Genomic DNA, 11291 nt, shown 5'->3' on the forward strand with positions numbered 1-11291 from the left:
AATGCAATACAACCGGAGGCATGTGACAAATACTTACGTTCTCAAGAGAAGGACCGGTCTCAGGAAGGCCAGCACACGGTGGTACTTGTACAGCCGGTGCCTTGCTCCGGAACCACTAGCTACACTCTTCTCTGCACGCAGGTCCTTGTTGAAGCGGTCCTTCATGGAACGCCAACGTGTTCTTACTTTGTCCACTGTGAAATAACAATAAAATATAATGGTCAGAATCAGGACTTTTGGCCATGCTCTCGTGACTGTGTGTGATGACAGAAACTACGAAAAGTTTCTGTCATCACACACAGTCAAGAGAGCATGGCCAAGGTCTGTTTCTTCACACTATCGTGCAATACTTACCAAATGCATTACGGACCCGTGGCGTTGAATTCTCCCAGCCATCCCACAACGCTTGGGCCACCTCACTCCACAAACGACGGATAACACTATTGACGGAGTGCTGTTGATCCCGGCTGTCCCACAACGGGACTCGCTCCTGTACCAGAGTGATTAGCAGGTCATTATCGATGTGGTCATCGTCCCGTTGTGAAACCTAAAATTTAATTTAAAAAAATTAAGTTTGCTCAACCACATTTAAAAAAAAAAAAAAAAAATGAGAAAGGGCAGAAATATGAAAGACAACTTAAATAAGGACAGTCTGCCTGGTATACATACCCGCTGCCGTCTTCCACCTGGACCTTGACTCCGCTGCTCCGTACCTCTCTGTCCCTCAGTTGAAGTGCTCTATAGAATAAAAAAAATATAATTGCCTCATGTGTCGATGTGACAGTCAATACTTACCAAGCTGACGGAACAAAAAATTACCTCGCTCACGTGATCCACTTCTGATTGCCGTGGCTGGAATTCATCATCAGACGAAGAAACCGGAGAAGACATTCTGATGCGTGTTGAAAGAAAAACATTGAAAAAATTAGGACATGTAGATCCAAAAAATTGAAGAATAATGCATTGGCAAGGATATACTCACATTGCTCTGTGTCTTGTCCAACAATGCGTCCGGGCAGGGTGCTGTCTTCCTTGGAGTCTGATGAGAAGTGACCAGAAACTTCCCCCAGCCTTCCTTTTATAACCCTTCAGCTATGGGGGAGCCTTATCAGTGTCTAGACAACCTTATCTTAACTATGGTGCCAAAAAAAACGCATGCGTCAAAAAAACGCATGCGTCAAAAAAAACGCATGCAAACGCATGTCCAAAAAAACGCATGCGTCTCCATTGACTCCTATGCAATTTTTTTCCAAAAAAAAACGCATGTGAACGCATGCGTTTTTTTGGAAAAAAAAAACGCTTTGCAAAATACTACATGTTGCATTTTAGAAAGTGAACGCATGCAGTTAAAAAACGCATGCGTTCAAAAACGCGGACAAACGCGGACATCAAAAAACGCACGCGTTTTTAATGTTAAATATAGGGAAAAAAACGTATGCGTTTTTTTTCAGAAAAACGCATGCGTTCAAAAACGCTAGTGTGAAACCAGCCTTAGCCTTTACTGGCTATTAAAATGGGGGACTGTAAAAATGATGTAGGGTCCCCCTATAATTAATAACCAGCAAAGGCAATGCAGACAGCAGTGGGCTGATGTTAATAGCCTAGGAAGAGACAATGGATACGGGCCCACCCCAGGCTAAAAACATCAGCTCTCAGCCACCTCAGAAAAGGTACATCTCTAAGATGCGCCAATTCTGGCACTTAGCCTCGCTCTTCCCACTTACCCTGTAGTGGTGGCATGTGGGGTGATGGTTGGGAAGATTGATGTCACCTTTGTATTTTCAGGTAACATCAAGCCCTGAGGTTAGTAATGGAGAGGTGTCAATAAGTCACCCCCATTACTAACCCCTTAGTAACATTGTGTGAAAACACAGACACCCAGAATAAAGTCCTCTAATTAAAAGAATGACAGACCCCTTTAATAAATCTTAATTAAACCATACTTACGACCTTGTCCATTCCACCGACGGCCTTGTAATCTGCAAAAGAGTTAAAAATAAAAAAACAACATTCCTCACCTTAGCACAGAGATGCTGCTAATCCATTTGTCCCACGACGGGTATAGCTCTGTTACATATGGATGGCAGGCTGCATGGTTGCATGATGCGACCGTACAGCCTGTCAGCCAGCAGAAACACTGAGCAGCGTCTGCTCAGTATCTCCCTGCGAACTCCTATTCCCTGTCTCAGCGCACCGCGAGCGTGAGAAAGTTCTCCTGCTCGTGTTGCCGTCAGACAGTTCCTGCGAGTTCACAGCCAATGAAATCTCTTCACCTTTCTGACGTCAGAGTGAGCGCCGTGGGAAGTTTTCCCATGGCACTCACATTGACGTCAGAAAGGTGATGTGACTTCATTGGCTGGGGTGGCAGACAATTTATTGCCAGGGGAAATATTGATCATTATTACAAAACCCTCAGAATCTATGTTTTTTCTTTTCCTACATTTTCTTTTTAGCATATTATGCTGCTTTTGATAGTTCATATCTCCAGGCAATCACTTGACTGTCCCTCTGGGTGGCCACCATTTCTGTACATGTCTGTCTATATTTAGGAGAACTTTCTCCATGTTACACAGGCTACTGATTAAGGCAACTTGAAGCACAATACAGTACAAGAAGCCACACAGCTTCACAATTAGCACAAGTTGGCATATGAGGATGATGACAGACATACTTGGAGAGCAATTTTTGGAACCCTCATACAAGTACAGCTCTGGTAAAAAATAAAGGGACCACCACATCAAAACCCTGTCATGGGCAGCCCAATCTCCAGACCTGAACCCCATTGAAAACCTCTGGAATGTAATCAAGAGGATGATGGATAGTCACAAGCCATCAAACAAAGAAGAACTGCTTACATTTTCGCACCAGAATCAGTGTGAAAGACTGGTGGAAAGCGGTGATTAAAAATCATGGTTATTCCACAACATATTGATTTCTGAACTCCTCCTGAGTTAAAACATTAATATTTTTGTTTCTAAATGATTATGAACTTGTTTTCTTTACATTATTTGAGGTCTGAAAGCACTGTGTTTTTTTTTTAATTTTGACCATTTTTCCATGTCAGAAAAAAAATACAAAATGTATTGCTTGGAAATTCAGAGACATGTTATCAGAAGTTTATAGAATAAAAGAACAATTTACATTTTACTGAAAAATATACCTATTTAGAGAACAATTTAACAAACTGAACATTTTGCAGTGGTCTCTTAATTTTTGCCAGAGCTGTAAATAAAGAGCTGTGCACGCATGATTCCTGTTGGCACAAGGTGGAGCCCCCAATCCTAATGTATCTTCTGCTCCCAGCCTGTATATATTAGACATACATAACATATCCATCCTGTGGATATGCTACAAATGTCCAAGATCGGGCAACCCTTTTCGAGATGTTGTCGGTGAACACAAGTGTTCACTTATTTATGGGATAGGTGTTAAACAGGTTGTCTGGGACTTTAACATTGATGGCCATTAATGTCTGGTTGGTGGGAGTGCGACACTCAGCACCCCCGCCGATCAACTGTTCCCAGTGTCAGCCGGGACTGTTCCGTTGACTCAGTGTACTGAATATCCACCACCTAATCAAATCAATAGGGGGAGGATGGGCAATGCCCGTCCGTGGCCACTATTCTGTCGACAGTGCTGTGCTGTGCAGCTCCACAATTGAGCAGTTCCTGCTACCGCCGACATGGAGAACAGCTGATCGACGGGCGTGCCAATGTCATACATCCTAAGGATAGGCCATCAATGTTAAAGCCCCAGACAACCCCTTTAACATGTTGATCCCCGAATGTCACAATAGGACACATATCCCTGTTAGAATGGAGCAGCATTGCGCATGCTCAGCCACGGCTCCACTCATTCCCTCCGGGGCTGCACTCGGCCTTTTCTAGCAGTCCTATACAGAATAAAAGGAACGGTGGCCAGGGGGTCCGACTTACTGATCCATTGTGTAGATAAAAGTTTGGGAATACAAATTCGTCGTTCTGCCAATTGATGCTGGTTCCTGTGGAGGGACAATCACCAACCAACAAGATATCACTGGGCAACCTCTTTAAGCTGGAAATACATTTCAGATAGCTGTTGGTGGAGCCCTTGCTCAGCTGAAAGCTATCTGTACTAATACCCCCATACACATACATACTCAGCCTGAGAGTGACCACTGGTGGAAGTCCAGCATCCACTTTGGTCCTCAGTGGCAGTCGGACCATGGCAGTGTTCACTTATGCACTGGCAATTGCAGTGATGAGACCTCATGTGACATCATGACATTCCTGCACGGATGTGACCCCTGCCAGGGGTATTTATGCTCACATTCAGAGGAATATTTTATAGCACAAATAGATATGATTTAAACTTCATTTCCCTTAGGCTCTTTAAAGGGAAGATCTACTTTCACAACCATTATTTATATATTTACTATGTAAGCAAGTAGTTGACAATATGACTGCAGGATCAGACTACAGGTTTGTCTGTAGTCTGTTGCCATGGAGACACAGACCTTCATAGGCGCTGTACTCTCCATATGGTAAAAGATTTTTAATTGAGACCATTTGCAAAGTTGCTTTGTTTTTCATTTTAGAGGCTGTGAAGTTGGACATGCAGCACTAGGAAAACTGCTCATATGACTACCCTTTTTTTTTCTGGATTAATGCTGCACTTTAATAGATGTTATTACAGAACATGTATCACTCAAACCCTGATGCTAGTGAGGAAACACTTATCTTTGTATCACTTTCCATAAGAAAATGTGAAAACAGGATGGGAGTGGGAGGGACGCAATGCAGTGAATGATTTGGCTCGTATGGTTGGAAAGACATGGTCACTGTATCTGATTAATAGAGGAAACGTGATAATGTGTATACCGGGGCTCTGATAGAGTGCTGGTTTGCATGTTGTAATCTGGAGCATAATTTTCACATAGTATGTCTCATCTGCATCAAAAAGTTTACACTGTTTGGATAAAACAGGGCAATTAAGACTAAAATTTAATGAGGGCCATATCAGTCTGGATTATTTGTAGCTCTGTTCCACTTAAAGGGGACCTTTTGTAAAGTGTCCAAGAGCTGCAGTTGCGAGCGAGCTGTTGTCTGGTTTCGCTCTGGCACTTTACAGACAAGGAGTTCCTGAATCCCAGTGTGCTGTAAGGGTGTGGGGTGCATCACACTCACTTGTAGGCCGCAGACCTTCGCTGCCTCCAGGCTTCTGTTCTCAGGAGCCGCCGAACACAATGCATGGGCCACCAGGTTCTTTGTAACAGTCAAATTTTTACTAAACAGTCCAAGTTCATCAGTTGGATACAGGTGGGATATGGCACAGCAATTCACATTTCCTTCCTCCTTAGTACAACTCTTCTTCTGTTCTGCCACACGTTCATTCTGGACTACCCCCAAGCCCACTGACTCCATCAGCCTCAGAGATTCGTTGTCCACGCCAGCAGTGCACCCGGGACTGGCCACTTGCCCTTCATCTAACTCCTCATGATGTCGGAAGGCCAAGAGTACTCAATGGTACCTGACCCGAGCCCTAGGCTCCAGACACTGTTGGAATGTTCATCAGGGATCTTCAATGGACCACCCACTACCCTGAATGTTTGGCCCATGCTGCCCCAAGTAACCCACCCCACCTATATCCTATGCTGCCCTAAGCTTATCCTTATGCTTTACTCATATTATGTATTAAGATCTTATATACCATACATCACCATAGTACATTATATTAGACACACGTTACATTCACATATATATCCGCACAACGGTATTCACATAGTGCACCCCTACATTCCTCCCCTCTTTAAACATAGTCATCCTTGACCATTTTGGGTGCAATGCTGCTGCCAGTGCCCCTGCATGGTGTTCCTTTCACCCTACATGCAGGGATGCTGGCTTACTCACCGCTCCAGCTCTGCGGCATTGTCCCCGCCATTCTCCTGCTTCTTGATCTGTGTGTGCGCTGCAGTCCAGCAGCACGCACAGTATGTGTGTGCCAGTGCTTCCTTGTTCTTAAAGGGGCAACACACATTATGTAAATGCTCTCAGCTTGTTACTGAGATGCATTTAGCATAAGTAGTATACCTGCAAGATCACTGACAAGTTGACTCCCTCTCCCATCTCCATTAGCGTGTTGTCAAGCAATGTAGTAAATCATTAGTAAGGTGTACTGCTAGTGAGTTGTGAGGTCCCCTGCTATCCATGTGGCCAGTGCCTGAACATTATCCCCTGGTGTGGCTAGTCTTGTATCCGTAATTTTCTGGTCCCAGTGTGGCCAGTCCTGTATCCATAGTTTCCTGGTCCTAGAGTGGTCAGTGCCTGAACCTTGTCACCTGGTCCCGGAGCGGCCAGAGCCTGAACCTCGTCCTCTGGTCCCAGAGCGGCCAGCACTTGAACCCTGTCCCATTGTCTCTTAGCGGCCAGTGCCTGAAAATTGTTACCTGTTCCCGGAGTGGCCGGTCCTGTCCCTGAAGTCCCCTGGTCTAAGTGCGGCCAGTGCATGGCTACTATTTCCCGGTCCGTGAGTGCCCTAACCATGATCCTGAGTCCTAGGTCGGTGTGTCTGAACTAAGCTCTAATTCAGCGTCAGCGTACCTGACCCCTGGGGTGAGCAGCTGCAGTACTGGTTTCTGGGATTCTGTCCACGAGTGGTCCACAAATCCACGTGTGCCACGGCTGGGTGAAACAGTCTGCTTTTCCCAGCCATGACCACTAATCTGGGACATGGAAGGCAACACACAGCATGCAGCAATCACATAAAGCATTTGAACTCTTAGTCTCCTCTATTTAGGGGAATAGAATGTCCATTGCCGGTAAGTGCACTGACCCCAAAGACAGAGAGCATAAGTTCCTGGACCCATAGGCCCTGGGCGCATACTATGTTCTTCTCCTGCATGAAACTTTAAGTAGAAGGTCCTCTCGGTCAGAACCGCAGACCAACAGTTTCCCAATAGTCCATGGGTATAGTCCAGTTCTTTCATGGGTCCGCATGACCCTGGTCTCACCAACTTGGAGACCCTGATACCACGTGTATAAGTTCTTTGTACTCACAGGCCCGTTGGCCAACACAACAATAGCTCCAGTAGTCCTAGAGCACAAACCATATAGCCCCTCATCCCTCTTTTATGACAAGGGTGCACTAAACACAGTCCCGACCGGCTAAATCCGTTTCCATTCCTCCCCTTCCCTTTTATGAACAACAGTCCCTTTAAGTTGCACAGTCCATAGGGACAGGAAAGGGTTTCTCGCCCCCTAAGGCCAGGTTCACATTGCGTTAACAGCAGCCCGTTCAACACATGCGTTAACGGGCTGCTGTTAACGCAAGTGCCGATATGTCAGCACGCTAGCGCAGATAGAGCTAGCAGATGCTCTATCTGCGCTAGCAGTGATGGACCCAGAAACGCTGCAGCCCGCGTCCCTGGGTCCGTCACTCAATGACGGCACATTGCTAGCAATGCATCCGACATTGGACTCAATGGCAGCGTTAACGGACTGCATTACACCGCGTTATGCCACGTGTAACGTAGTCCGTCTAACGGATGCCAGTGTTGTAATATGAACCCAGCCTAAGAGTTCACAGTCCCACAATCCAGCAAGGGGGTACGCAACAAGCATAAAACAAACTTGGAGGGGGGAAGACAAACACAAAACACTTCGGCCATCCTGGCCAGCATCCAAGGGTTACCGGGACACTTCAGGGACTCCTGCCCTCAGGAACACGAGACAATTCCTTTTAAGTGGCTCCTTCCTGAGCAACGGGCACAACTAAGCCTTTAGGCCACACTTTACTTATGGCCACCATTTGGAAACAGGCATGCACATTATCTTCCCCTTCTTCCTCAGGGGAGACTAATTGCCAGGTGCCTGGACTGCAAGTGGCTTGGCTACGGGTAGAGCCGGAACCCCTGATATGTAGAAATGGGCGACAGACCTCTGTCACCTGCATAATCGCCTGCTCCCACATAGGAGGTGGGAACCCCAAGGATAGTCCGATCTCTGGTGGGTGGTAGTCCAGGCATGAACCGCTTTGAGGAGTCTCTCCCAGGCACCTCTCCCAGGCCCATTCATTTTGCAGGAAGAGTTCATCCTGCTCCTTGCCTTCTCTGATTACACCCACCACATACCAGCGATTTTGCCCCTCCATTTTAAGGAATGTGACCCTGTTTCCAACCGTCAGCTTCTGCAGCCTTCAAGGCAAGTGTTCCATCTGTATTGCCCGCTGGTTAAACAAGATGTGATAACTGGTCCCAAACACCTCTACGGACCCCCATCTCTGCTGCCGGTCATACATAAAGACTCTCCCCAGGACGCTAGCTCTCAGTACCTTGTAGCTAGTAGGCCTGCTAGCATGTGTCCAGCCCTGGTCCTGGCTCACCTCCTCTTTTCTTCTGTCCAGCCTAGACCCGACAGTCTACTCACAGGCTGCTGGATCCTGGCTCCCCATCCGCAGATCACAGGAACCCTAGCTGTGAAGGATTTCAGTTTTTGAGTTTTCGTTTTTTGCTCCTCTTCTTCCCAGAGCCATAACTTTTAAATTTTTTCGTCAATATGGCCATGTGATGGTTTGTTTTTTGCAGCTTAAATTGTACGTTTGAACGACACCATTGTATTTAACATATTGTGCACTGTAAAACGGGGAAAATATTACAAGCACAGTGAAATTGCAAAAAAAGTGCAACTCCACAATTTTTTTTTTTTCTTACAATATTCACTAAATGCTAAAACTGACCTGCCATTATGATTCTCCAAGTCATTACGAGTTTACAGACACCAAACATGCCTAGGTTCTATTTTATTTAATTGGTGAAAAAGAAATCCAAAATTTGTTTTTTTTAAAATGGCGCCATTTTCCAAGACCTGTAGTGTCTCCATTTTTCATGATCTTGGGCTAGGCAAGGGCTTAATTTTTGTGCCCCAAGTTGGTGTTTTTATTGATATAATTTTGGTGCAGATACGACCTTTTGAGCGCCCATTATTGCATTTTATTGCAATGTAGCGGCAACCAAAAAAACATAACTCTGGTGTTTTGAATTTTTTTCTTGTTACACTACTTAGTGATTGGGTGAATTCTTTTTTTATATTGACAGATCGGGCGATACCAAATGCGGCAATAACAAATATGTGTATGTTTGATTTTTTTATTGTTTTATTTTGAATCGGGTGAAACGGGGGTGATTTGAACTTTTATATATTTTAATTTTTTTATATTTTTAAAAACTTTTTTCTTTTTACTTTTTGCATGCTTCAATAGTCTCCATTGCAGATGTAAGTGCAGCGCCCCAGAGACCTGGTCGTTGCAGTATGACGCTCTGCCACTAAGGGGAGTGATGGTACGTCTGATGGCACTAAGGAGTTCTCTTGACCAGGTATCACCAGAACACATTACACTTCACACTCTGGCCACTAGGGGGAGCAAAAGGCTTTATTTATTGGGCCACTCCTCACACTGGTAAAACTAGGGGTTGGGGAGGAAGTTAGTGAGAAGCTGACTGGGTTGGATTCAGGCAACATCCCGTGGCAGGGGGTGTTGCAGGGAGAAGACACAGGGGGTCCCTGTCAGGCGTGGGAACCTGGCAGGTGCCTAGCGAACAGAACAGAACATTACGGAACCGCGCCTGCACTACCTTGCGGCAGTATCCTAAGAAAGAGACACGAAGGGAAGGATATCGTGGAACAGTGTAAACGAGATCAAGCACAAAGGAGTACCAGTAGGAGTCGTGCCGTGAGACCGAGGCAACATCCTACTGAGGCGTGTAGCCGATGGCCGGAACACCGCTGGAGTAACTGACTCTAGGCCTTACTTCAAACTCCGCAGGACAGTTGATTATAGGTTGGCTGTCTACCTTAAATTTCCTAAGAAGACATAGGGGGCAACAGTGGGAGAGGGGCGTCTCTAGGGTCCCGGAAGACCTCCAGGCCTTCCCGTCATACGGGTGCGTCCTAGCCATAACATACTGGGGGACGAGAAACTAGCAACATCTGGAACTAGAGAGAGAGAGAGAGCTGTAGAGAACGACGAACGAGAACAGCAGTTGTGAGGACTATTCTGAATGCTCAGCAGGGTAGGACTACAACACACAGGCGCTAGTGGTAGGCACTGATTTCCATCTGCGAAGGAAACTCTGGAAGTGCCCATCGGACCGGCCGGTCTCTGATAGCCCTGTTAAACGTGCTCTGGATTGAGGATCCTGAAGTCTGCAGTAAAGAGGTAAAGAGACTGCAACCCTGTGTCCTTGTTATTGACTGCACCTCACTCCATCACCATCCACCGTACTGGAAAGCCCTGGGGACATACTTCACCTGCGGGAAGGTATACCATCCAGCTGCCATTCCATCACCCCAGCGGACCCCACAGCAGCGTCGGTCACCCTGACCGAACACCACAGGTGGCGTCACGAACCCCTGACAGACTGCACCACCTTTATTGGACGCCCCTTAGCAGGGTCGCGGACCGGGTCTAGCCACCGTGACAGCCTCAGAACCGAACCGGAGAGGCCCGGTACCGAGAACTCGTGGCCCTGTGTCTGGGGGCGATCCATAAGAAATGCTCACTTGCTTTGAGCAGCAACCATGGGGTGGCACTCATAGCAATCTGGCAATAGCGTCCATAGGTTGTTATGCTGACCCATCAATGACCTGCGATCATGTGACAGGGTCATCGGTGGGTGGGATTAGCGACGCGCTTCCTGTAAGCGCAAGTTAAATGCTGCTGTCAGACATTGACAGCGGCATTTAGCTAGTTAACAGCTGTGGGTGGATCGCGATTCCACCCACGGCTGTTGCAGGCACATGTCAGCTGCATAGATTAGCTGTCATGTGCCTGGAAAGGCGCAGGTTCAGTGCCGGAGCCCGCACCAAACAAGGGGAGTCCGACATCGACGTACTATTACTCCACATGTCAGAAAGGTGTTAAAGGGATTTTTACCACAAACGAAAGTTGATTTTAATCAATAGATCATGGAATAATAATAATTTTCACAGTTTGATGTGTTAAAAAATAAAATATTTATGTGCTGAGATAATCGTCTGACCGTACAGGAACCTGAAATTCACTGAAAGAGGAAAAGGTCGTTCACGCTATTACGTGAGTTGCACCTCTATCCGTATAGCAGCCTATTACCGACGCCCCTCCTATTACATCAGGCGGACTGCCAATACCATGTGTGCACCCACAGGCTAGACACCTCACATTACCCAGCCACCGCTGGAAAGACCGGGCAAAAAATGTGCAAAAAGAATGTAAATAATAAATGTTGTATTTGTCACTATTTTGGCCACAATACACAAGCTCGCAACCCGCGTCAAGGG

This window comes from Ranitomeya imitator, chromosome 5 (assembly GCF_032444005.1).
Source record: "Ranitomeya imitator isolate aRanImi1 chromosome 5, aRanImi1.pri, whole genome shotgun sequence".
NCBI classification, from domain to species: Eukaryota; Metazoa; Chordata; class Amphibia; order Anura; family Dendrobatidae; genus Ranitomeya; species Ranitomeya imitator.